Raw genomic sequence first — 22,151 nt, 5'->3', positions numbered from 1 at the left:
GAAAGACTAGGCACAGGGAAATTACATAACTTGCCCAAGGTTACACTGCTCCTAAAAGGGATTTGAATGCCAGGATGCCTGGTTCTGGAATCTCTGTACTTAAGCACAATGCTATACTGCCTCCCTAGAGAAAATATAATTGCAATGTTGTTTGGAAAACAAACTGCTACAGACTATACATAGGAGAAGTATTTTCCCATTTTTAACTGCTGAGAACAGAAGTAAATGTAATGGCAGAAACCAAGGTCGAGAAAGCTCATTCTTGTCTAATCTTCTTAACCCAGAAGTAGGAAGGGAGTCGAAGTCCCAAATCTCCCTGAAGTCTTTGCTGAGTGTCTACTTGGAATGCTACATATGTAGAATACCTTAATGCCAAAGAGATAGAGATAAATGGACTGGAATTCAAAGAAAAAAAGTACAAAAATGACAGGGTGAGAGATTGACTTGGGAGGAAAGATCAGAAGAACTAAATAAGGGAAACTTGGAGAAGCAATAGTTAATATAGAACTCAATAGCACTCTAGAAATATTTAGAAGGAAAATGAAGGCCTACAAATGTCACCAGGGAGATTGGAAATAGGTAAAGAGGAAGGTCTAAGAGAAAAACAAATTAAGGGAACTCAGATTTTGTCATTTTCTTGCAAGACCAGTAATGAAAGCTATATTTTCTTGGAATACTGAAGCCTAAATCAGAGATTTCACAGGAAAACAAAAATATGTTCCCTGCCTTGTGTAGGTTGAAGCAGAAAGATAGGCATATATATATTATATATATATATAGATACACATACATATATATAAATATATATATAATATATACTATTACATATATTACTATATGATAGTAATATATATATACTATACAATTATTAATATATATATACTATTATGATGTAAAGTATTTTTTAAGCCATATGGCTTTAAAATTACTTTACCTCATAATAGTATGTGGAATGCCCCCATAACCTTTATATTCACTTTCTCATTTAATTCTCATGATGAGTTTGTGAGGTTTATATTATTAGCTCCATTTTGTAGATATGAAAACCGAGGCTCAGGGAGGTTGTGTTACCTGCCCAGGGTCATGCAGCCTGTGGTCCCCCTGCATCGTCCCAAGCCTCGTCTCCTCCCAGAACACCATACACTGTCTTCTCTCCCACAGCATCCCCAGGACTTCTCCCAGAAGATGATGTCACAGAACAACTGGTTTTAGGCCAAATTTACTGCGGTGCATCACACTTAAGGCATGTACTGATAAGAACACGTTCTGCTGGAATGGGACATAACCTGGCTTCTGATAACTGGGGGCACCCTCTAGGAGGTGGCCTGTCTGCTCAACTTTTGCAGAAGCTATGTATGTTAAGTAAACACTCTGAAGTTGGCTTGGATGGGGGAGCAAACGATAGATGGATGAACATTCAAACATGGACTGGAACTCTCCAAGCGGGCCCCCAGTCTCCTGTGTTTACAGGCCCCCAAATGAAATCACATGGCTGTTTATAGGAGTCTTAGTGCTGATGAAAAGACTGAGTTAATGCACCAAACTTTTCTCTGCCAAAGGAGAAAAGTTCCAGGTTCTTTAAAAAGTATGTAAAGCATCTGATCTGAAAAGTGGCAACAGCATTTGGGACCAATTACCCAGATTAAGAGGCAACAATGCTCTGTTTACACTTTGTAGCCAAGAGCCCTTTGGCTCTGGCCCACAAGCTGGAGATTGTAAATTACAGAAATTTCAGCCTAACATTGCCTTCTCTTTTGACCTGTGTGTCTGAGGGTAGAGAAATGCAGCTAGAAAAACCCTGTTGTTACTTGCCTTAAAATGTCAATGAATGGGGAACTGAATGTTGTCTTCCAGGTAAGATGTTTAACACAGATCCTCTGCAAGGAAAGCGTGCATTTTCTCACTCAGGGAAGGGGCTAATTGACTGTGGATGCTGTGTCAGGATGTGGTTTTTCAGTTTGCCACTCCTCAAAAATGATTTTTGCAAAAGAAGTTAAAAGTAAAGGCTCTCTGACATCTTTTGCTTAATTACCATTGCATTCCACTTTAACTCCGTTTTCCAATATGCTGTGGATTAATCCGTAACAAATGGGAGTTAGTGGCATCATTACCATGAGGACTGTACTGCTGAGAATGGAGAGACACAGATTATGGTAAATACAGCCATGTGGGCAAAAAAGAGGCATCATTTGGCCAAAACTTGGAGGCCAATACAGGTCAGAATCATTTGGGAATGAGATTTCGTTTTCTCCCTTTACTAAGGAGGCCAGCCCCCACTTTATATAATCCTGATAATTCCAGAAGTTTGGGGAAAATATTCGTCTTTCTTTCAACATAATCCTGATGTTAAGGGCTTGACCTTGCCGGGGGAAAAGGAACCACAGAGGTCAGAAGGCAAGAAGAATGGGAGGCATATCTATTCCTGAAGCACAGACCTGCCAAACCCAGTGGTGTGGAAAAGACGAGTCATTATTTTATCAGTGGCCGTAATGCACGTGTTCAGAGGTTTAGAATTTAACCACTTTCGATACCACATTTAGACCATCAAACTGGATGTATCCAGAGGTAGGGACTGAGCTCTTTTTAAAGTTCTATAGGTTGGATAGTCATTTAGATGAAAACGTGATTGGCATTGTGATTGTGGAGTATTATGGGAATCTTAGGATCGGAAAACATTTTGTTTTGTTTTGGAAAACATTTTTTACCCCGTAATCCAGGGTCCACTTCATGGAGGGCTGTCTTCTGAGGCAACTCATATCTGAGGGCATTCCGGTCCCCTTGGATGTCAACATATTTTTTTGATAAAAACTGATCAACAACCAAATTTATTCAATTTTGGATTCTTCTGACCCTGGTCTATCTCAATAATTTACCATTTTTGGCAGTGTCAGAGCTTCCTGACATTTACAATTAACTCACAAATTAACTTAGAAATGATAGTAAGCTCTCAGCTAAATGATATAGTGGCCACTGGGGACCAGACCAATTTTCTAGAATAAGGTTAGGGCTAAGTTGCTCTGTAACAACGCTAAGGTTGGTTGTGTAGAAGTAGCTATTCAAGTGTGAGCAGGAATCTATGTGTGAGGGGGAGATGTTATCTGCCTCTCACTCTGCTGGTTACTAAGCCCTCTGATATTTCTTCATCTATATAACAGGGATAACCGGTTTCTAAAACATTGTGGAATTCAAGGCTCCATAATGGAATCAAGAAGTCATGAATGGCTCCCTTGGAAGGAAGCTTGGAGGACACTGGTCCAACTTCCCACTGAAGCCAGAGGTCTGGAAATGGGCAGATGGTCAGGCAGACACCGATTCAGCATTTTCAAGAGTTGTAAATTCAAGGCAGGTAATGTAAATATGTGAAGGTCTGGGTGAAGGTTGCCAGTTAGCCCTGGCCAGCCACCTAAGAGATGGGAGGGATAGGGTTCCCTTTCCCCCAGGCTACCACTATTGGGAGCTTTTTTTTAGAAAGTTTTGTTCCTTCTGTGGGAACCAGAACGGTGTCCCTGGAGCATCTTTCTACAGAGTTGGAGTCTGTCCTCAGAAGCAACAGAGTTGAAACACCTCATCCCTACATCGTATGGCAGACTTTCAAAACCTTGAAGGTAACTTTCATTCTCCCCCACCCCTTCAAGCCACTGCTTTTGTTTTATTGGCTAAGTTCCCCAGTGCCCCATATGACACGGACGCAGAAGTTTTGTCTTCCTGAGTTGGCCTTAGTTTGCCAGAGTCTCTTAAGAAGAATCCAGAAAAAAATAAAATATTCAGAAGTCTCGTGACCAGTGCTATCTATCAGGTCACGTGACTTTAATCAGAGCCCTGGTCAGGGAGGAGCCCCCATACTGTGGAGTCAGACTTCAGTCATCTACGGCTTGTATGGGGGATTTATTGCATTTAAGAACGTCTCATGTTTATCCCCATTAAACTGCATTTTGTTTTGGCTTTTGGTGGCTTTTAGAGTCTATCTCTCTCATCTTTTGTTCCTTTACAAATTGCATTAGCATGTCTCTTACAGTTTTGCCCAATCATTGATCTGAATATTGCAGAAGCCAGGATTTCTGGGGTTTCTAGGCTCTTTGATGTCACTAGTAGTTACGCTGAAAATAGTTAAAGCTTTATTTCTTTAATTAGCTCCTAAGCAACCATTAATAGTAAGGTTTCTGGAAACTAGATTTGCCTGGATTTAAATCCTGGGTCTGCTGACATACCAGGTGTGTGGCCTTGGGCCTGCTGATTTAGTACCTCAGTTTCCTCATCTGTAAAATGGGGGAGAATAATATAACTATACCTATGGTTGTTTTGATGATTAAATGAGTTAATATATGTAAAGCACTTAGACGAGTGACAGATACATAGCATACACTATTTATTATACAATGAAAATAAATCAAGACAGGGTCCCTAAGGACAAGGACAGTCTCTCGTTTGTATCTGTGTCTCCAGAGACTAGCACTGTGCCTGGAATATATTTAGGGCTAGTAAATTGAGTATATGGATGAGTGAGTTTCCATAGTGTTCTAGACACTAGATGCAGACAGATAATATAATCAATGCTATGATTTCCAATGCTAACAGATTTTCAATACTATTATAAAAACGAAGTTGTCCACATTCAATCTCAGGTCATCATCGGGGTGGTTATTTTGCCCCCAATTTTTCTAGGAACGATCATCATTGTCACCAGTGTCTTTATTGATGTTAATCTGTTATGTCTCAGTTTAGCTTGGAAGACCAGAAAAATCACACTACGAAGTTTAGTCTCAGCGCAGAAAAAGAGCAAGGATACAGCTTAGTTTGCCTGCCCCAATCTGAGAGGTGACACTGTCTATTTTTAGCATGAAAAGTTTCTTAACCCAAGAATGCTAGCGTTCCTTAGTCAGATCTTCATGTTTAAACTTTTGTAGATTCCCCAGCCATCGTCAGACTCATTCAAAAAGACATGATAAACAATTTAAATGTTTTAAACATCATCCACAGCGTGGAAGTTTCCACATCTGTGTACCTTTCCATTAACACCCCAAATGAAGCGCTGACATCAGGGTAGGTCTTGATTTAAGTGCATAGCAACATAATGCCCCCTTTGGTTCAGTTTCTGTATGTGAAATCTTTCAGAGATATCTTTTACATGGAATTCCCTTTGAACTTCCGTCCAGGCTAATTCAAACACGTTCCGTATTTTCCTCCTTCTATTAATACAGTGGAGCTCAAGGAAGAAAATTCACCCGTGCTTCCTCCTTTGTATATGTTCGATAGGTACCCCTGCAGCAATTACCTACTAGAAGCGGAGGAAGAGGCGGTCTGTGAGCGCAGGGGCCACCGGTAGGTAATAGGATCCGTGGTTGTTGTGGGTGTAAAGTACTAACACTTTTTTTTCTGTACGCGAGCCTCTCGCTGTTGTGGCCTCTCCCGTTGCGGAGCACAGTCTCCGGACGCGCAGGCTCAGCGGCCATGGCTCACGGGCCCAGACGGCATGTGGGATCTTCCGGGACCGGGGCACGTGTCCCCCGCGTCGGCAGGCGGACTCTCAACCACTGCGCCACCAGGGCAGCCCTGCTAACACTTTTGACAGCCACCATCCTAAAGGGGTGTAGCAAGTCATTGGAAATTTGTACACAGACTGCCCCATCCATTACGCATCACCCGTATCATACCCATAATCTACCAAGGCAGAGATGCTATTACACTCAGCGGGCCAAGGGCTGCCCGAGTTTATATACACACAACTCCCACTGACTCTGTGCTACCGATGTACTTCAGTGCGAGTTGTCAGCAGCATAAATTTAGCTCAGTACAGTCACAACCACAGCAGGCACAGCCAGAGATGTGGCTGTGTGTTAAAAAGGCTGAGGAAGAACAAAAAAGCTGTCCGTTTTCACAAGAAATCTTACCCCTAGAGCATGAAGAACTGTAGCCTGCCACCTGCCACACCACCCTCATCCCACAGCCTGCGGATCCCAGCCTGGGACTTGGAAGCAGCCGAAACAGAGAGATCAGGAAAAAAAAAAAAAAAAAAAAGGCCTATTACAGGGCATAAAACTGTGCTCTGCATCCAACCTGATTATGTGAGGGAAAAAGTCCCCATACATAGATGATCCTCAGAACATTTATTTATCAAAATTTCGAGGAACATCTTGGAACCAGTGACCCTCTTTAAATAGAGAATATTTAAAATAGATACAACAAAGGTACATAGATGCCCACCTCTTGAAAGCCGCTAGTCTGAGTCAGACGGTGTCATGGGTGTTATAATATATATTTTTCATACTAATATGAGAATTTATTTTTAGTCCTTTCATAACGTTTTTGCCATGTTATCTAATGTAATTGTTTGGGAGGTCTTTCTTGGCTTTTCAGACAACCCCAAGTCATACCTTATAAGTGATCAGGTGTCATTGACCTCAAGCCCAGCCTGCAATAAACTCCAGGGTTTAATCTGTATTCTGAGCCCTTGCCACTGCAGACAATGAAGTCTATTCATAATCAGTGAAAGTGCCATAGTTTGGCGAGCAGGGCCTGGGTGCCAGTCTGTGCTTCATGTCACCCTAATTGTGTGTCTTAGACATGTTGCTTAACATCTCTAAGCCCCAATTTTCTCATCTGTATCCTGAGGTTAACAATTTCTTCTTCACTGTGATGCTGTGCAGACAATACCAGAAAAGATGTGTGAAACACTTAGCACAACATAAAAGCTCCATCGAATGGATGGATGCACATGTCATACTGTATGGTACATAGTAGGCACTCAAGAAAAGCTTCCTCCTCCTTCTTTTTCCTCTCTTCTTACCCAAGACAGCCTAACAAGTTACTGCTCATGCAAACCTAGGTCTATTAAGAAAAATACGGCGTTTAAAGAAAATAAATATTATCCCATGTGTGACAAATGGCCACACATGTGACAGAGCACATTTAAAGCTATTCTCATCCTTTGATAGTTGTTACAGAACAGATAAGAATAATCTATTCAAAAGGAAAATCAAAAACTAAAGAGTAAGCAAGGAACCAAATTAGACATTTAGTCAAGTCTGATTAATGGCTACTTCCAATGGTGATTTGAACTGAGTTCAGGATCCCTGCCTGTCTGACTGTTAATGTACAGTGGTGAGGGGTGACCATATTAAGAAGCGGAATGCATAGTTCATTCAAAGTTCACATAGATTGTCTTAGTTTGTGAAGGATCAAACTCAGGTGCAATTCTGGTAATGCAACAAAACTAGTATGTTTCATGATAATAAGTTTAGGTATAGAAAACTATCTTTCTTCTGGATAAATTTAGCTTCCTTGCCATTTCTTCATTTTTTTTTCAGTTTTTTCAATATGAGGACCCTAGTTTATAGTAAAATTAATCATGTTAATCATGTGTTAAAAAATTATATCACTCTAAAAGACTTCCAGTCATTCTAAAAAGGGTAGTCTAGGTCACATTTAAAAAAGAAGGCGTTCTTGAACAGGAAAAAGTGCAATAGGTAAATTTGAAAAGTATGAGTAATTAAGTAAAGATTCAAACATTTCTTTTTATATGTTTTCTGATATAAATATGTTGCTCTATCATTGTTAAGTAACTCCCATTGGCACATTTAACTCTGAACGCTCTGATGGGAGATGCGATATTATGTTTATTAGAAGAAAATAACAACTGAAGTTTAATAAATTTGGAAAGAGTACGTGCAAATTTGTGTGTGTGTAGGAATTGACTTTTTTCAGTTGACAAAGGAATCTTGTCTGGTTTGAAATTACAGTTAGAAAATGTTGAAAGTAAAAACAAAAATTGAATTTGTACCAAATTCAGGGGCTTTGAAGAGCTGATGTGTAAAAATTTGGTAGTGGTGATGACCATGCAGCCACTTCTATTTGTGTAATAAAATCAGAAAAAATACAACAAGATTTACTCTAAATATAAGCTAAGGTCATAAATCAAGCTCTAAAAAATAAAATAAAATGGCTGTACATACATCCAAATATACATGATAAATTCTTTAAATTCTTTTTGTCTCATCAAAGATAATAGAAAAAATAATAATAAAATTAAGCTGACTTCTGCCTTCCAGTTCTCTTCCTTTTGTGTAGAGCTGATCGTAGTAGTGGCCTCTTAAATCTGGCTAATTCTGTGTCAGTGAATACTGTTTAACAAAAATTCTTTTTCAAAAACAAGGTCCTTCCCCTGCTCATCCACATTTGCCTCAATTTGACTTATCCCCCCACCTCCCAGGCATGTCAGATCAGAGAATCATATCAACCCACGTCAAATCGATTTAGGACACGAAATCTTTCCTCAAAAATGAAATTCCCTATGAAAACTTAACAGGACCAACAAATACATCAGAAAAGTGTTACGGTAAAAGTGCCAGAAGTCGAGCTAAAATGAAGGCCAAATCTTTGAGATCAGGGAGAAGGGGAAAAGGGTCAGACAGAAAGAGATGTGAAAGGAAAAGCAGGGCAGGAGGAGAGACAAGAAGGAGAGAAGGGACCCAAATTAGAACAAGAGGCGATGTTTATTAATAACCTTGCTGACCCACGGGCCCCTGACCCAAAATACATTAAGTATTGTTGGGACACTGCTCTGTCAGTCACAGGGGGAGCATGTAAAATGGTGTTGGAAGCTGCAAACTTTCCGAGAACTGACAAAAAAGAGCAAAAAAAGGCCAGGATAAGGTAAAGGCATAGACTCACGGGGTTGAGAAGTTCCCTTTATACTCCCGCAGCATTCTCTCTGGACAGCCTACCTCACAGTTCCACGCTTCCAGCCAGCTAGGATTTAAAACACACATGAAACTATGTTTTTCTTGATTGCAAAAATAATACACGTTCATCACAGAACATTTGGAAATTATGGAAAAGCACAAAGAAGTCAATACAAATTGCTAGTCCCACCGCTTGTATATAATCATTGTCAACGTGTTGATATGCATTTTCTCATCTTTTTCCTCTCCTTTTTTACACGCATATATTTGTATGTTGAAAAGGTAAGACTGACACCTTGCTGTCATCCACTATTTTGGAATCCGGTTTTCCCATCTGACAAGTCCTTATATATATTTGCTCATGTTGTTAAAACTATTATAAAACATGATTTTTATGTTGGCATCATATTTCCTTATTTGAAGGTATCATAATTCATTTGACCTCTAGTTAGATATTCATGTAACTTTTTGCCTTTTTAAAACGTTTGTGTGCATCTCTGTTCCCTCTGGAAATTACTGTGAGTGAAATTCCTGGGTCAAAGTCTTTTTGGGGCTAAAATTTGCAGAGTTGCCCTCCAAAGTATTTATGCCAGTTTATATTCCCACCTGCAGTGAGTGAGAATACAGAATTCACAACCCATCATTAATTCTTTCCAAACTAAGATAAGAAACTTAGAACTTACTGTGATTCGTATTTCCTTGATTGTGATTCTAGCTTCTTCATGTTTCTTGGCTGTCTTGTGTGTATGTTATTTGTCTGTTATTCTAATTTCTATTTATTTAAAATTGTAGAAGTTCTATTCAATTTTTCAATTGTGTTAGTTCTTTGCATATAAAGTTGTAAAAGTTCTTTGCCTATTAAATTTGTTAACCCTTTCACTATTGCCCATTGCAAGCATTTCTTCATTTTGTCACTTAAGTTTTAATTGTGAATGGATTTTTAATGTATATGTTTATGAATTTAAATACATAATTATTTTCATTTAGTCTTTCTTCCTCTACCTTTATGTTTAGAAAGGCACATCCCAGGGTCAGAGAAATGTTAACCTATATTTTCCACTAGTGCTTTTGTGGCTCTTTTTAAAGGATTTAAATCTGTCACATATTTGGTCTGTGTGGTAAGAATCTATTTCCTCACTGATCTAAATGTTGTATGCTATTGGGCTTATTTCTGTATTTTAAAATTTTATTCATTATCTTTCTGTCTTCATCACTTTTTTTGCCAAAACCCTCCATTTTTATTATCACAATTTAAGAATATGCTTTCATATCCAGTAATGCAGTTTTTTTTTTTCTCATTACAATTAGTTTTTTGGGTTATGCCTCCTTATTTGTTATCCCATAAGAACTCATCAAGTTCAAAATGTAAGAAAAGACAATTGATACATTACTGTGTGAGGATTTGAGGTCTTTAATACTGAGTTTTCTCATTTAGAAGTAAAGCATGCCTTCTAATTTATTTTTTCACATGAACTCCTATTAAATTTGTAGTTTCTTCATGTATTTTTCAATGTGCATGGTGTCAAATTTATTCATTGCTATTGTGAATACAGTTTCCCTATTAAATCTTATAATTGTTTTCTGAGGAAAGTGATTTTTATTTTGTATTTTTGCTTTTTTATTTTGTATTTTCCCACTTTACTGGTTTCTTATTCAAAGAGTTTGCCAGTGGATTCTTTTGAGCCATCTAATTAAATCTTATCATCTGTAGAAAATGATAATTTTGTCCCTTTCCTTCAAATTATATAATTTCTTCATTTTTTCCCTGTCTTATTACCAAAGAGTAAACTTCCACATTATTTAAAATATTCTTTATTCGGAATGACTCCAATATTTTACTACCACGTGTGGTGGCCTGAAAACAATGTATTTTTGCAGGGCTGCAGCTTTTAGAATGTGTTCAAAGCTTCAAATTTCAATCTCCCTTGTGAACCTTCTGTTCACTGGTTCCCTTGTATACCTTCCAGCCCCTCTCTGCCCAGTATTGAACAAGTCATCCCCTTTTAATACACGAGTAGTCTATCTCCATACAGACAACCCCATCTCTTACCTACCGACGCTTCTTTTCTAGTTGAAACACCCACATTTCACTGTGGTAAAGCTCACCTTCAATTCTGAGGCCAACACGTTTAAACCACTATTGTTTTACTTAGTGTATCCCACAAAACCACTGGGCTATTTTCTGCCAAATTAAAAGTTAGAGTCTTGTGTAAGATTTTTTTTTTTAAGTTTGCATTTTAAGAAAATGCTAAACTATTTTTCTCACATAGAAATTATCATTTCATTTGAATTTGCTGACTTTTTGCCAGTGAAAAGTAAAAATAACCTGGGATTTTGCATATGCCATGCAAAAAAGGATTGGCTCCATGGGTTCAGCTGGTTAGAACAATATGTGAAGACGGAGTAAGGAAAAGAGTAACAGCGACAGTTAGGGATCCTGCCGGGGTTACCTATGGGAAGGAAGAAGGGTGAGTGTCTACAAGGTGGGAAATGGAACTAGTCTCTGGATCACACTGACCCTTCATTTCTTCAACTCTGATTGTGGATCATTACCTGCCTTGCAAGCAAAATACAGGAATGAGAGACAACATGTGTAAGGCATATTGGAGGACACTTGGCAACTAGCAGGCACTCACAAAGACGAACTGTTAGCTTCCGGCTAGGTTTGAAGGTAGGGATATGGGCCATGTTATAGGTAACAAAATGGAAAGAAGAGACCCTTCTCTACTATAAATTTCTACATAGAGTTAACCCTGAGCACGCTCAAGGATTTTAGGATTTAGCCAACAGGCAGTGCTGTACCTGGGGCGGGTGCGTGTGTGTGTGTGTGTGTGTGTGCAGTTCTAAACTACACATCCCCATGAACACCTCCCAAGGAGATAGAAACTCTTACTCCTCTGTGTGGCGTGGCCTTTGCTGTGAATGCCAAGTATCATTGGAACCGACTTTTCATCCTACCGTGACGGACCATGAGCTCCAAATGTTTAGATTTCCTCTTCTGCTGAAGGAGACCGGAAGGGCTCCTCATTTTGATATTACAGTAAATAGTCCTTGTGGCCATGTGCCTGGCATTTAAGAACTTCCTTGTCAGCACGTCTTCATTTTTCCAATTTGTTAGCCTGGATAACACGCTTATTAGTATCAAACTTAAGTCTTACCAAGGCAGAGTGAAAATTTCCTTCTATCTTTCCCAAAATGAAGCTAGAGATCTAATTTTTTTTTTAACGTGGTGGGAGGTTTCTGTATTATTATTGTTTAAAATCAATTTCCTTTACTCCATATTCTTTTCCTGTTGTTTATTTTATCTGTCCTTCTCTCCCAGAGGGGCAGCATTAAGGCCCCCATTTGGTTTTTATTAGTGTAATCTGTTAATAGCTGTTCTATAATGCTTTACTTATTGTGTTAATTTTCTGTACTTATGTCCAGAGGCAGCTTCCTGGAAGACCATATTAAAAAAAATAGAAGATCTAACTTACTTCTTTAATGGGTCCAGCAGCCATTTATAGTTTCAGCTAAGATTACTGAATACTATTGATTTACAAGGTCATTGAAAAAATATATAAACTGCAGCTACTATTTTAACTATATCTATGGGAAGGCTAAAAAGCCCATTAGTCTGGTAAAGGTACAAACACTAACCCCAGGGTCTCAGTGGACATTGGCTTATCACTCCACTTCTCTGGGTTTGTCTTGAATATGCCAGAGCTATGGGTACGTGCTGTTCTGTGTACTGTCCAGTTTTCACGTTTAAGCCCAGAGCTTGGCAGAACCCAAGAGCCCCTAGCTGGGAATGGAGGCTCTATTCATGACCTGCCCCTCTTTACTGAGATGTCCCCAATCTCTGCCCCTTGGGACCCATGTGTACTGTGCCAGTCACTGCATGCTAAACTCTGGGTCCCAGGAACCATTGTCCAATTGTTGGGGATTTTGATGGAATGTACCTTACATGAACTCTAGTATTCATGGGACTAGTTCTCAAATTAAAAAGGAGCTTCAAAGCAGAGCACTTGACAAACTAACTTACCTGAAGGATAACAAAGGAGATATCTGGGATCCATGTGATAGGTTGGGCCCCCAAGTTAGGTTGCATTCGGAATTAGATGGATGCACGGAAGTGAAGAGAACATGGCTCAGTGATCAGCATCATGGGTTCTAAACCTGCCTCTGGTGTGAATTAGCTCTTAAGGTTTTTAGGGGCCTCAGTTTCCTCCTCTGTAAAACAAAAGTTGGGAAGAAAGTTCTAAGGTTCCTCCTTTTACAATCTAGGCAGTGTTCAGTCAATGATCCCTCTGTGCATCAATTCAGGGGGGACAAATCATCAGCAGGTGATTGAATCAGGATTAGGCTGCTTCCCATTCATTGTTGAGTCTCTGGCAATGGGCAGGCTCTTGGCGCAAAACAGGAGCTCATCTGTGCTTTTATCATACATTAGTTTTTATTGTGAAGCCTAAGTAAAATTCTGTTTGAGACGAGGTTTGTACAGTACCATGGCCGTGAGTGGCAGTGGGGAGAGCGCTAGACGGAAGTCACTGTGGCCAGCTGTGTGACCCGAGGCAAGTCACCTCCCTTCTCTCAGTCTCTTCTCCTTCATCTGTCAAATACTGGGTTTGGCAATGAATCAGCACAGTAGCTTCAACTGAGAAAGTCAGTGACCTTGTAAGAATTGCCTGCTGTGTTAAGCAAATGAGAAGCGTCAAATGTCCCCCAACATCCAGTACCCACAGCAGTCAGAGCATGTTACCCATGATTCAATGCTCCCTGAGAAGCCATACCTGAGCTTGCTATGGGGATGGGCTGGGAAAAAGAGGATGGGAAGGGGATCTATATGCAAAGGGTTGACTGCGAATTATACGCAAAGAAGGAAATGAGACCACCTGTAATTGCCTGTTTTTGAGCTGCAGACTGTATCAAATGCTGTTTTTAAATTGGTGCAATGCCTGGCTCTTAGCACTGCACCCCACCTGTTTTGTCTGTTTCTATACCATGCAAGTGATGGTGATGTTTGAGGACTTTCCTTTCAGGTCGTGCCATCAAAGAGGGCAATGAAAAGCGACCCAGCAACGTCAAGGCATATTTAAAAGAAAGAGGGAAAAAGCCCATATACATTTCAATGGAAGTACTTTAAGGCACTTCAAGTAGGAGTCTGAGAAATAATTACAGAGTTTAAGAAGAAAGAATCTTAACTTTGATCTGATTTTCTTCTGTAAAGCAATTAGGTGCATCATTTTTCAAGTGCTAAACTGAAAATTCTAATGGCTGGACCCAAACGCTTTCATTTGTGCCTTGGGACTTCTATAATTCCCCCCCAAAACTTATAAAAGTTATTAAGGTGATTTTCCAGAGGGATTAATACATAAAGCATTTGCTGATCAGCTCTCATAAAAACTACAGCAGCATAGAATAACTAGATTCAAATCATGCAAGAGTCTAGTTAATAGCACCAAACTAAGAAATCTGTAAAGTTGATTTGATGGAGATAAACTGTCAAGGTACAAATGGAATTTTCCCTTCCAATTGCTGTTGGGGGTTTTAATGGGAATGTGCGTGACGTGGACTTTAATATTCATGGGAGTAGTCCTGAAATTAAAAGAGAGCTTCAAAGCAGAACATAGGGACAAACTAACTTACCTGAAGGATAACAAAGGAGCTATGTACAAAAAGGAATGTGATAGACTGAGCCCCAATGTTAGGTTGCTTTTCCTCTTAAGATTTTAAACCCCAAGTCCTTCATGGTTCATATACATAAAAGCTAGACTGTCAATTCCTTGATGGCAGATACTAGGTGCTACTTTCTTTTTTGCTTTCCCAGTGCCCCGCATGTAGTTCTTAGCACATAATATATTTCCATTAAATGTTTGTGAAATAGTGGAATAAAAATACTTTGTTAATTTAAAAAATGTGTGGCATATCTTCTCCCCAGTAACTAGATGGATTGACCACTTGTGCACCAGCTAGGAAGTAGAGCAGAGGTGGCCTACAGGCTAAATTTGGCCAGTGCTTTTCTAACCTTTAGAAACTGAGAAACTTCAACTTCACACAACAGTATGGATTTCTGGATTCTTTTGAAAAATCTAAAGATGTGGGACCGTTTGGGCCACAGCTGGTGACAATTAGCTGGGGCCCAGGAGCAGCTGCCCCCATTATACAGTGTCCCTTCCAAGTTGCCACTATTCCCTAGCATATGACTCCAGGCCAATTTCACTGTTTTTATTTACCAGCCTGGTCCACGGGACAGGCTCTCAGATCAGGAGAGAATATCTGGTCTGCATTATATCAGTGCTAATTTTGAATTGAGTTAAAGATCTGAGTGCGAGCTTAACTGTTTTCTCCAGGTCCATGAAAAGAGAAGGCAAGATTCTAAGTACTAGGCTTCGAGGGGTCATCTTTAGTATGTACATTCCTATGACTCCTCTGTGCTCCAGGGAGAATAGAGCAGGCTTGGAGCTTGGAATAATCCAAATGATATTGAGTAGGAGCCCATCAGGGACTTGTTCAAGTTTGTCAGAGCATATTAAAATACCATACCCTCACATCATCAAAAAGGGTATAGCGGTCCATCTGTCTATACCTTTCTTTCTCATGTTACATTTGTACAGGAATTTTTCAAAATTAAGTCACCTACCATATTCTCTTATAGTGAATCAAAATGGGGAAAGAATGGAGAGCAAGCCAGAATAATGCACATTGGTGAAAGTCCAATAATTGAAATAATTATTGCTTAAGATACCATTGCTTTAATCAGCCCATCATAAATCAATGCTTTTCACAAATGAAGGTTTAAAATAAAGTGCTGTTAAATAAATCGGACCTCTTAAAAGGCATGATGCAATCGGGAAGCTCTGGAAAATGGCTAAAAAAGTGGTTTCTGAATGGATCCACTGGTTCTAGCGTTTTATCTTCCACTTAATTAAAAAAAATATATATATATATTACCTGGTCCTTTCTTAGAAATTACATATTGGAGGTCTATAATGGCCAAGTCTTTAACCCATTAAAAAAATTTACTCCCAGGAACAGTTCATATTTGACGTTTAATTGCTTTTTCTTGTTGGAAAGGAAAATCTGTTTCTTTCCTTCCTTTCTTGATTGACTTTTCAAAACTCACCTTGTGAGCTATAAAAATGGAGAGGTGTAATTGATTTTCAAAAACTCAAGTGCACGCACACATATTCACATATGCGTGTGTGTGCGCTCATGTGTGTAGACATAAAAATCTCCCCGGGGACTTCCCTGGTGGCGCAGTGGTTGAGAGTCCACCTGCCGATGCAGGGGACACGGGTTCGTGCCCCGGTCCGGGAAGATCCCACATGCCGCGGAGCGGCTGGGCCCGTGAGCCATGGCCGCTGAGCCTGTGCGTCTGGAGCCTGTGCTCCGCAACGAGAGAGGCCACAACAGTGAATCTCCGCTGTACTGGGAACTGGCGCTTTCCTCACATAACTCTGCAAGGCAGGTGTTACTATCTCCATTTAACAGAGTAGCAGCAAAGGCCCAGAGAGGTTCATTGCTTGATTAGGGTCACACAGGTAGTAGCGATAGGAGGCTGAGTCTTTATCCCTTCTACCCTGTTGCCTGCTTTTAGGTGTGCTTCACACCCACGTGTGCAGACATCCATGGAGCCAGGATAAAATGTCATGCCAATGGTCTCCATCTTTGGAGTCACTAATCATTTTAGCCTATTTAACCAACACCAGATTCTGGAATTTAATAAATAATGCTACACCATCCATAAATGTCGAAAGAGCCCAACTGTGATTTGCGCCTTATGTGAATACTGCATTGTAACTGAGCCAGGAGAAGCCGTTGAACTAGCCTTCTAAGTGACAGCATCTTAAAAGAGATTTCTCATCGGACAGTTTGGTGTGGAGGGTGGTCAGATGCTTTCTTATTAGAACAATGCCCACATAGATTTCAAATGAAATTCTGGGGCTCCTCAAGATTTGTTTAAAGAGAAAGAGGGGGTCAGCAGGACATTAATGTAGAAAGGGAAGAAAAAGCTTCTACTTGGTCACCTCGAGTTAGAAAATTTCCATTTCAACATTGTCAATCCCTCACCTCTCAGGTGTATAAATTCACTACCAAAGGCCAAAGTATTCTCTTTCTTTTCTTTCCTTTTTTTTTTCTCTCTTGCCACAAAACCAGCTCTTATTTAGGTCTCTTGCAAAGCGGCACAAACCAACTGTTCCTCCTCAGATTATCCCTTTCAGGGCTCAGGTGCTATGCCTCCTTGGGTTATACCTTCCCTGTTTTGTGGTCTGATGTGTGCTGTGTCATTCTATAGTATTCCACTTTGCAAGAAAATATTTATGTATGAGTCTCATTAGGTCCCATTTCCTCTGGGAATGGTCCTGCGTGCAGTGTTTTCATGCCAGCGGCAGGCAGTGAATCGCTGGTCTTCATGGGACAACTGGACAGCTGGCAGGAAACCAGGAAACTTCTCCTTCCCTTCTGTGACTTCGCTCAGCCAGAAAACTACAAGGTGTGTGACTGTAGGATGAAAAGTTCCTCAGAGGTTGAATATAACACTTTGAGAAAACACTTGGACGGAAACTTGCTGATGTTGAAGGAATGGAAATGTGTACCATTCAAAGAATGTTTTTTTCCTAGATCTGGAAACACAATGGCTTACGTATACAGAGTCTTTTCATTATTTTAATTTTTTTTCTTTTTATTACTGGTAAATAGGAATTCCCATTATTCACCAAAGAGCAGCGAAACTGACACTCTGTATAGCTGAGATGAGGGTACGTTGGCAAAACCCTTTTGGAAACTCATTTGACCATGTGTATCAAGAGCCATGAGATTTTTTTATAACCCATGACCAATTAATTTTTACTTCTAGGAATCCATTCTCAGTACCAAAAAGATTATGCTCGAAAATGTTCATCAAACTCTTGCTTATAATAGTTAGAACAGGAAATGGAAGTATAAAATATTTTCTTGATATTCATTGTTATGCAGCTGCTGTAATAATATTGAAATAGGATATGCACTCTTAATGATTACAAATACACAGGCAAAATATGCAGAATTATAATAATAGATAAAATTTATTCTCTGCTTAATATATAAAAGGCAATGTGTCAAATGCTTTATAGTCATGTCTCCTTTAATCTGCTCACCAGATTAAGCCAAATTTATTATATCTCCATTTTACAGATGAGGAAAGAGAGTCACAGGAATTGGTTTATCTAGAGTAACACTGCTAGGGTGAAATTTGAACCCCATCCTGGTTGATGACAGACCTTACACAACATGCAATTCCTCATGCTATGTGGTTAATTTTGAGTAAAAAAAACAATCATCAACCACAAAAGAAGAAAGAAAGAAAGAAAAAAGCACCCCAAACTAAAGGCAACCCAACACCAATAAACAAACGTCTGACAAGCTCTATTCTTATGATAATCACATGAAAAAGTAAATAGGAAAGCTTAAACCAAGAGAAAACAGCCAAACTTGAAAAGACTCATCTTCCACCAGTTAATAAAATGACAGGTAGCTATCTGAAACAACACTTAAATGTTTAAGGTCTTTCCTCTGGATGGGAATTAGATCCTACATTTTTTTTTTTTTTAACATCTTTGTTGTAGTATAATTGCTTTACAATGGTGTGTTAGTTTCTGCTGTATAACAAAGTGAATCAGCTATTCCTATACATATATCCCCATATCCCCTTGACATGTCTGATCTTTTACCAAGAGAATCTAAGTAATATTATTCTGCCAACTTAAAGAAGCAAATCTTAATGAGAGCAATTCTTGTATGCAGATGGAAAAGACTCTGTCCAGGGTGAATTGAGAATTTTCTGGTGGACTGGGTCCTAGACCAGTGGTTCTTAACTTACTTTGTGTGAGAACATATTTGAAAATACTAATGATAACTATGGTCTGTCTCTGTTTTTCTCTCTCCAGTCATTTCTCAGTATCCATCTGGGATTGCTTCCTGGACCTCCGAGGATATCAAAATCCACAGATGCTCAAGTCCCTTGTATAAATGATGTAGTACAATTGGCCTTCCCTAGTGGCAGGTTCCGAATCCACAGATTCATCCAACTGCGGATCAAATTTTGGTTGGGTGAACATTCAGATGTGGAATCCGCAGTTAACAAGAGCCCATCGTATTAATATTTATACAACATTTTATTGCATATCTATCTACTTTTATTCTACTTTGAAATCTTTTGGGTTCATTGATGGTTTGAGGACTTAAATTAAAATTCCCTTTTATGTTTTGGCTTTCATAGTGTTCTTTGTCCCACAATTTGGGGGGATATTCTTTCCTAAATCGTTCAAACACTGATACAGTTTCCTCAGAGTCTTATCTATACTTGGATAACTAAGGTTTGTAAAGTAAGTTAGTATAATGAATAATTTAGTTTTCATGTTTTCTTTAATATGTTCACATGTTATTATGGCCACTTGTATTCCGATGTGTGGCTAACAACTGCCTTTTTGGTTTTCCGTGTTAGGATGAAGAAAAAAAAGGAGGATATGCATCACTAAGAATCAAAGGAAGTGCCTGACTCTATAACAAAGAGAAAAGCTTCAAAATGTGAGTGGACTGCATTATGAACAGCTTTGCTTGCCACACCTGCAAAAATGTACTTTCATTAAACACATACTTGTTAAGTGCACATGCAGAAGGCATAGTGTTAGATGGACATGAAAGATGGATGGATGATGCCCTTATATAAGATTTTGCCAGGACTTTAGCATGCTGAGGTTTGGAATTGCACAGGTAGCCTCCTGGAACTATTGACTATGCTGATAATAAGATTACAGCTAGAGTATGATTTCATTCTATGAAATATTTTCATCATCAGGAAGAAGAAAATTATTTTTACCCCTTCTGCTGTTGAATAATTTTCAGGTACAAATCCCCCCAAATTTATGTGTCCTCTCTACCTTCTATTTAGGATTGTACAACACGAAGACAGAAATAACCATGTTAAGAGGTCATTGGTCTGACTTCTCCAGAAACTTCCCCTGGGCAGCGGTCTCTACCTCTGTTACAGAAGACTGCAAAAATACCAGCCATTGTGCATCTGGCCAATTATGCAATGTTCTATCACGGGGGGAAATTCCTTCCTCACTCCAGCTGGTGAGCAGTTATGCCCTGGAGCCCAGGACGGACATGCCTTGTAACTTTTTAACCTAGTTAGTGTAACTGCCAATATTATTCCTATTCATATAAATGTCTAATCCTTTCTTGAATCTTGCTAGACTATTTGCCTCAATAATATCCTGCGGCAGTGAATTCCACAGGTAGATTATATGCTGTTTTAAAAAGTATTTCCTTTTATTCATTTTAAATTTGTTACCTTTTAATGTCACAAGATGGCCCTTGTTCTTGCATTAAGTGGTACAGGGTACAGGCATTTCAAACTGAGCTTTAATTCTTCCAAGCACTTTCTCTGCCATTATTAAAACCTTATCTTCTTCATATATTTTCTATTTTGGCACGTGTAATCTTGATTAAATGGGATGATTGATGGAAAGAGTTTCATACTGCTTTGGACATATAGTAGGCACTGGGAAAAGCTCTCTGTGATTTTCACTGTTGTTTATTGGAGACATTTATTGAGCATCTATTATGGGCAAGAACTGTTCAAAGCATTGGAGAGACAGCTTTGAATAAGAGAAGGTCCTTGCTCTGAAAGACCTGGTTTCCTAGAGAGAAGACAAGCAGTAAAATAGTGGATAAAGATAGGACTTACAGGGCTTCCCTGGTGGCGCAGTGGTTGAGAGTCTGCCTGCCGATGCAGGGGACACGGTTCGTGCTCCGGTCTGGGAAGATCCCACATGCCGCGGAGCGGCTGGGGCCGTGAGCCATGGCCACTGAGCCTGCGCGTCCGGAGCCTGTGCTCCGCAACGGGAGAGGCCACAACAGTGAGAGGCCCGCATACCGCAAAAAAAAAAAAAAGATAGGACTTACATTGTTTCAGGTGTCTTATGTATTATGGGAAAATTAGACAAGAGTCACTAGGAAAGGATGCCAGGGGCCACTTGAGGTGGCCTGGTCAACTGTCCCCCTGAAAAGGGGACAGTTGAGATTGACTACCAAGGAGTCATCTGTGTGACATAGATGCAAGGAGAACCCTTCACCCATGAAAGGTGAACTCCAGCTCCTAGAACAATGCCCAGAGCTAGCTGAAACACAATCGTTGCTGCGTGAATGAATGAATCAAGTTTAAGAAGGGAAATCTTAGTTACGGAAATCATCAGTATGTTACTCACAGACCCAGGAGGAACATTTCTTGACTCCCTGGGTTTGGTAACTCCAAAGACTATTAGAGTAGAAGGAACAGGGGATTTACTTAGTTAGACTCAGCTTTCAAGACCTGCGCATGTCCCCAAATACCCAGCTGTATGACCTTGGGCAAGTCAGCGAATTTCTCTCATCCGAAGTGTTCTCATTCATAAAAATGGGACTAAAACTTCCTTCCTTCATGGAGTTTGGAGGACTGGAGGTAAAGTTCAGTGGCAGCCCTTTAGAAACAGCCAAACAGTGTGAACATGTTGCTCATTCTTTCAGGAACCCGTCCTTCTCAGCACTCTGTTCTCTTTCCTTGCCTTTCACTCTTTTCCTTCTTCTGTTCCCTATGTGTATTCTTGCCTCTGCCTAAAGCTCATCCCTGGCATCCATGTACTTAGCTTTCTGCCCAAGAGGTGGCTTAAGAAAAGGGGGGGTGGGTTACCATTCTGACATTTTTGTCTATTTCTTAAGGACTTTAAAGATAGAATAGGATGGAGGTGGTAGTTGTTGGAACAGTAGACTGGAAGTATATTTCCAATAGTGATTATTTGTTTTCATTTTGTTTACTGCTTAATCTTCTAGGGTAAGGTTAACCAATCTTCTCTATATAAAAACAGAGACCTTGCCTGAATTTCTGAGGACATATCTTCCCCCAGAAGTGGAGACTTTGGTTGAGGATGATCTGATTACCTGTCTGTAGCTTCCTTTTGTGTTCTAGCCTGATAGGCAGATACCATTTCCTCATGTTCCCTCTTGTTATACTTTTTAATTGCTCTTTCATTTACTCCTCCCCCCACCCCACCCCCACACCTGCTTTAGGCAATTTGAAGTAGAAGCATGTGTAACTCTGCATAATAATATATTATAAAGGCATTTCAAAGAATAAATGATTAGAATTGTTTACATGCATGGTTCAGATTTACTGGCAAATTGCTCAGGCCTTTGTTTTATGATGTAGCTGCCAGCTAGGTTCCTTCTGGGTAAAACTCTGAAATAGGAGAAGTTTCCTTTTGGTATTCCTCACCAACACTTCCTTTGCCTTGTTCCTCTCCTTTCAACACCTCCCTTCCTTTCCCACCTCCAGGTAACTCCATGGAGCTGTCAGGCGTTTTACACCTTAATGTGAAGACATATGGGTGCATGGGTCCCTGCCCTCACCCGGACTGGCCCCAGGGAAAGTGAGGTGTGCAAAGGAATAAATCTTCAATGGTATAATTTTAG

The 22,151-nt window shown here is 39.8% G+C and overlaps 1 long non-coding RNA gene across 2 annotated transcripts in view; it reads left to right on the top strand.

Annotated features, from left to right (window-relative positions):
* LOC138414000 (uncharacterized) overlaps positions 1–22,151 on the top strand; it is a 77,099-nt gene that overhangs the window by 17,880 nt on the left and 37,068 nt on the right. Inside the window, exons 2-6 of one of the 2 annotated variants that reach the window (XR_011246376.1) lie at positions 3,156–3,346; positions 5,254–5,319; positions 17,034–19,226; positions 19,591–19,775; positions 22,015–22,113. This is a non-coding gene — a long non-coding RNA (uncharacterized lncRNA). The remainder of the gene's footprint in view (positions 1–3,155; positions 3,347–5,253; positions 5,320–17,033; positions 19,227–19,590; positions 19,776–22,014; positions 22,114–22,151) is intronic. The other variant, XR_011246377.1, reaches the window with a different exon arrangement.

This window comes from Delphinus delphis, chromosome 2 (genome assembly GCF_949987515.2).
Source record: "Delphinus delphis chromosome 2, mDelDel1.2, whole genome shotgun sequence".
Lineage (NCBI taxonomy): Eukaryota > Metazoa > Chordata > Mammalia > Artiodactyla > Delphinidae > Delphinus > Delphinus delphis.
This window is presented reverse-complemented; position numbering and strand designations above follow the sequence as displayed.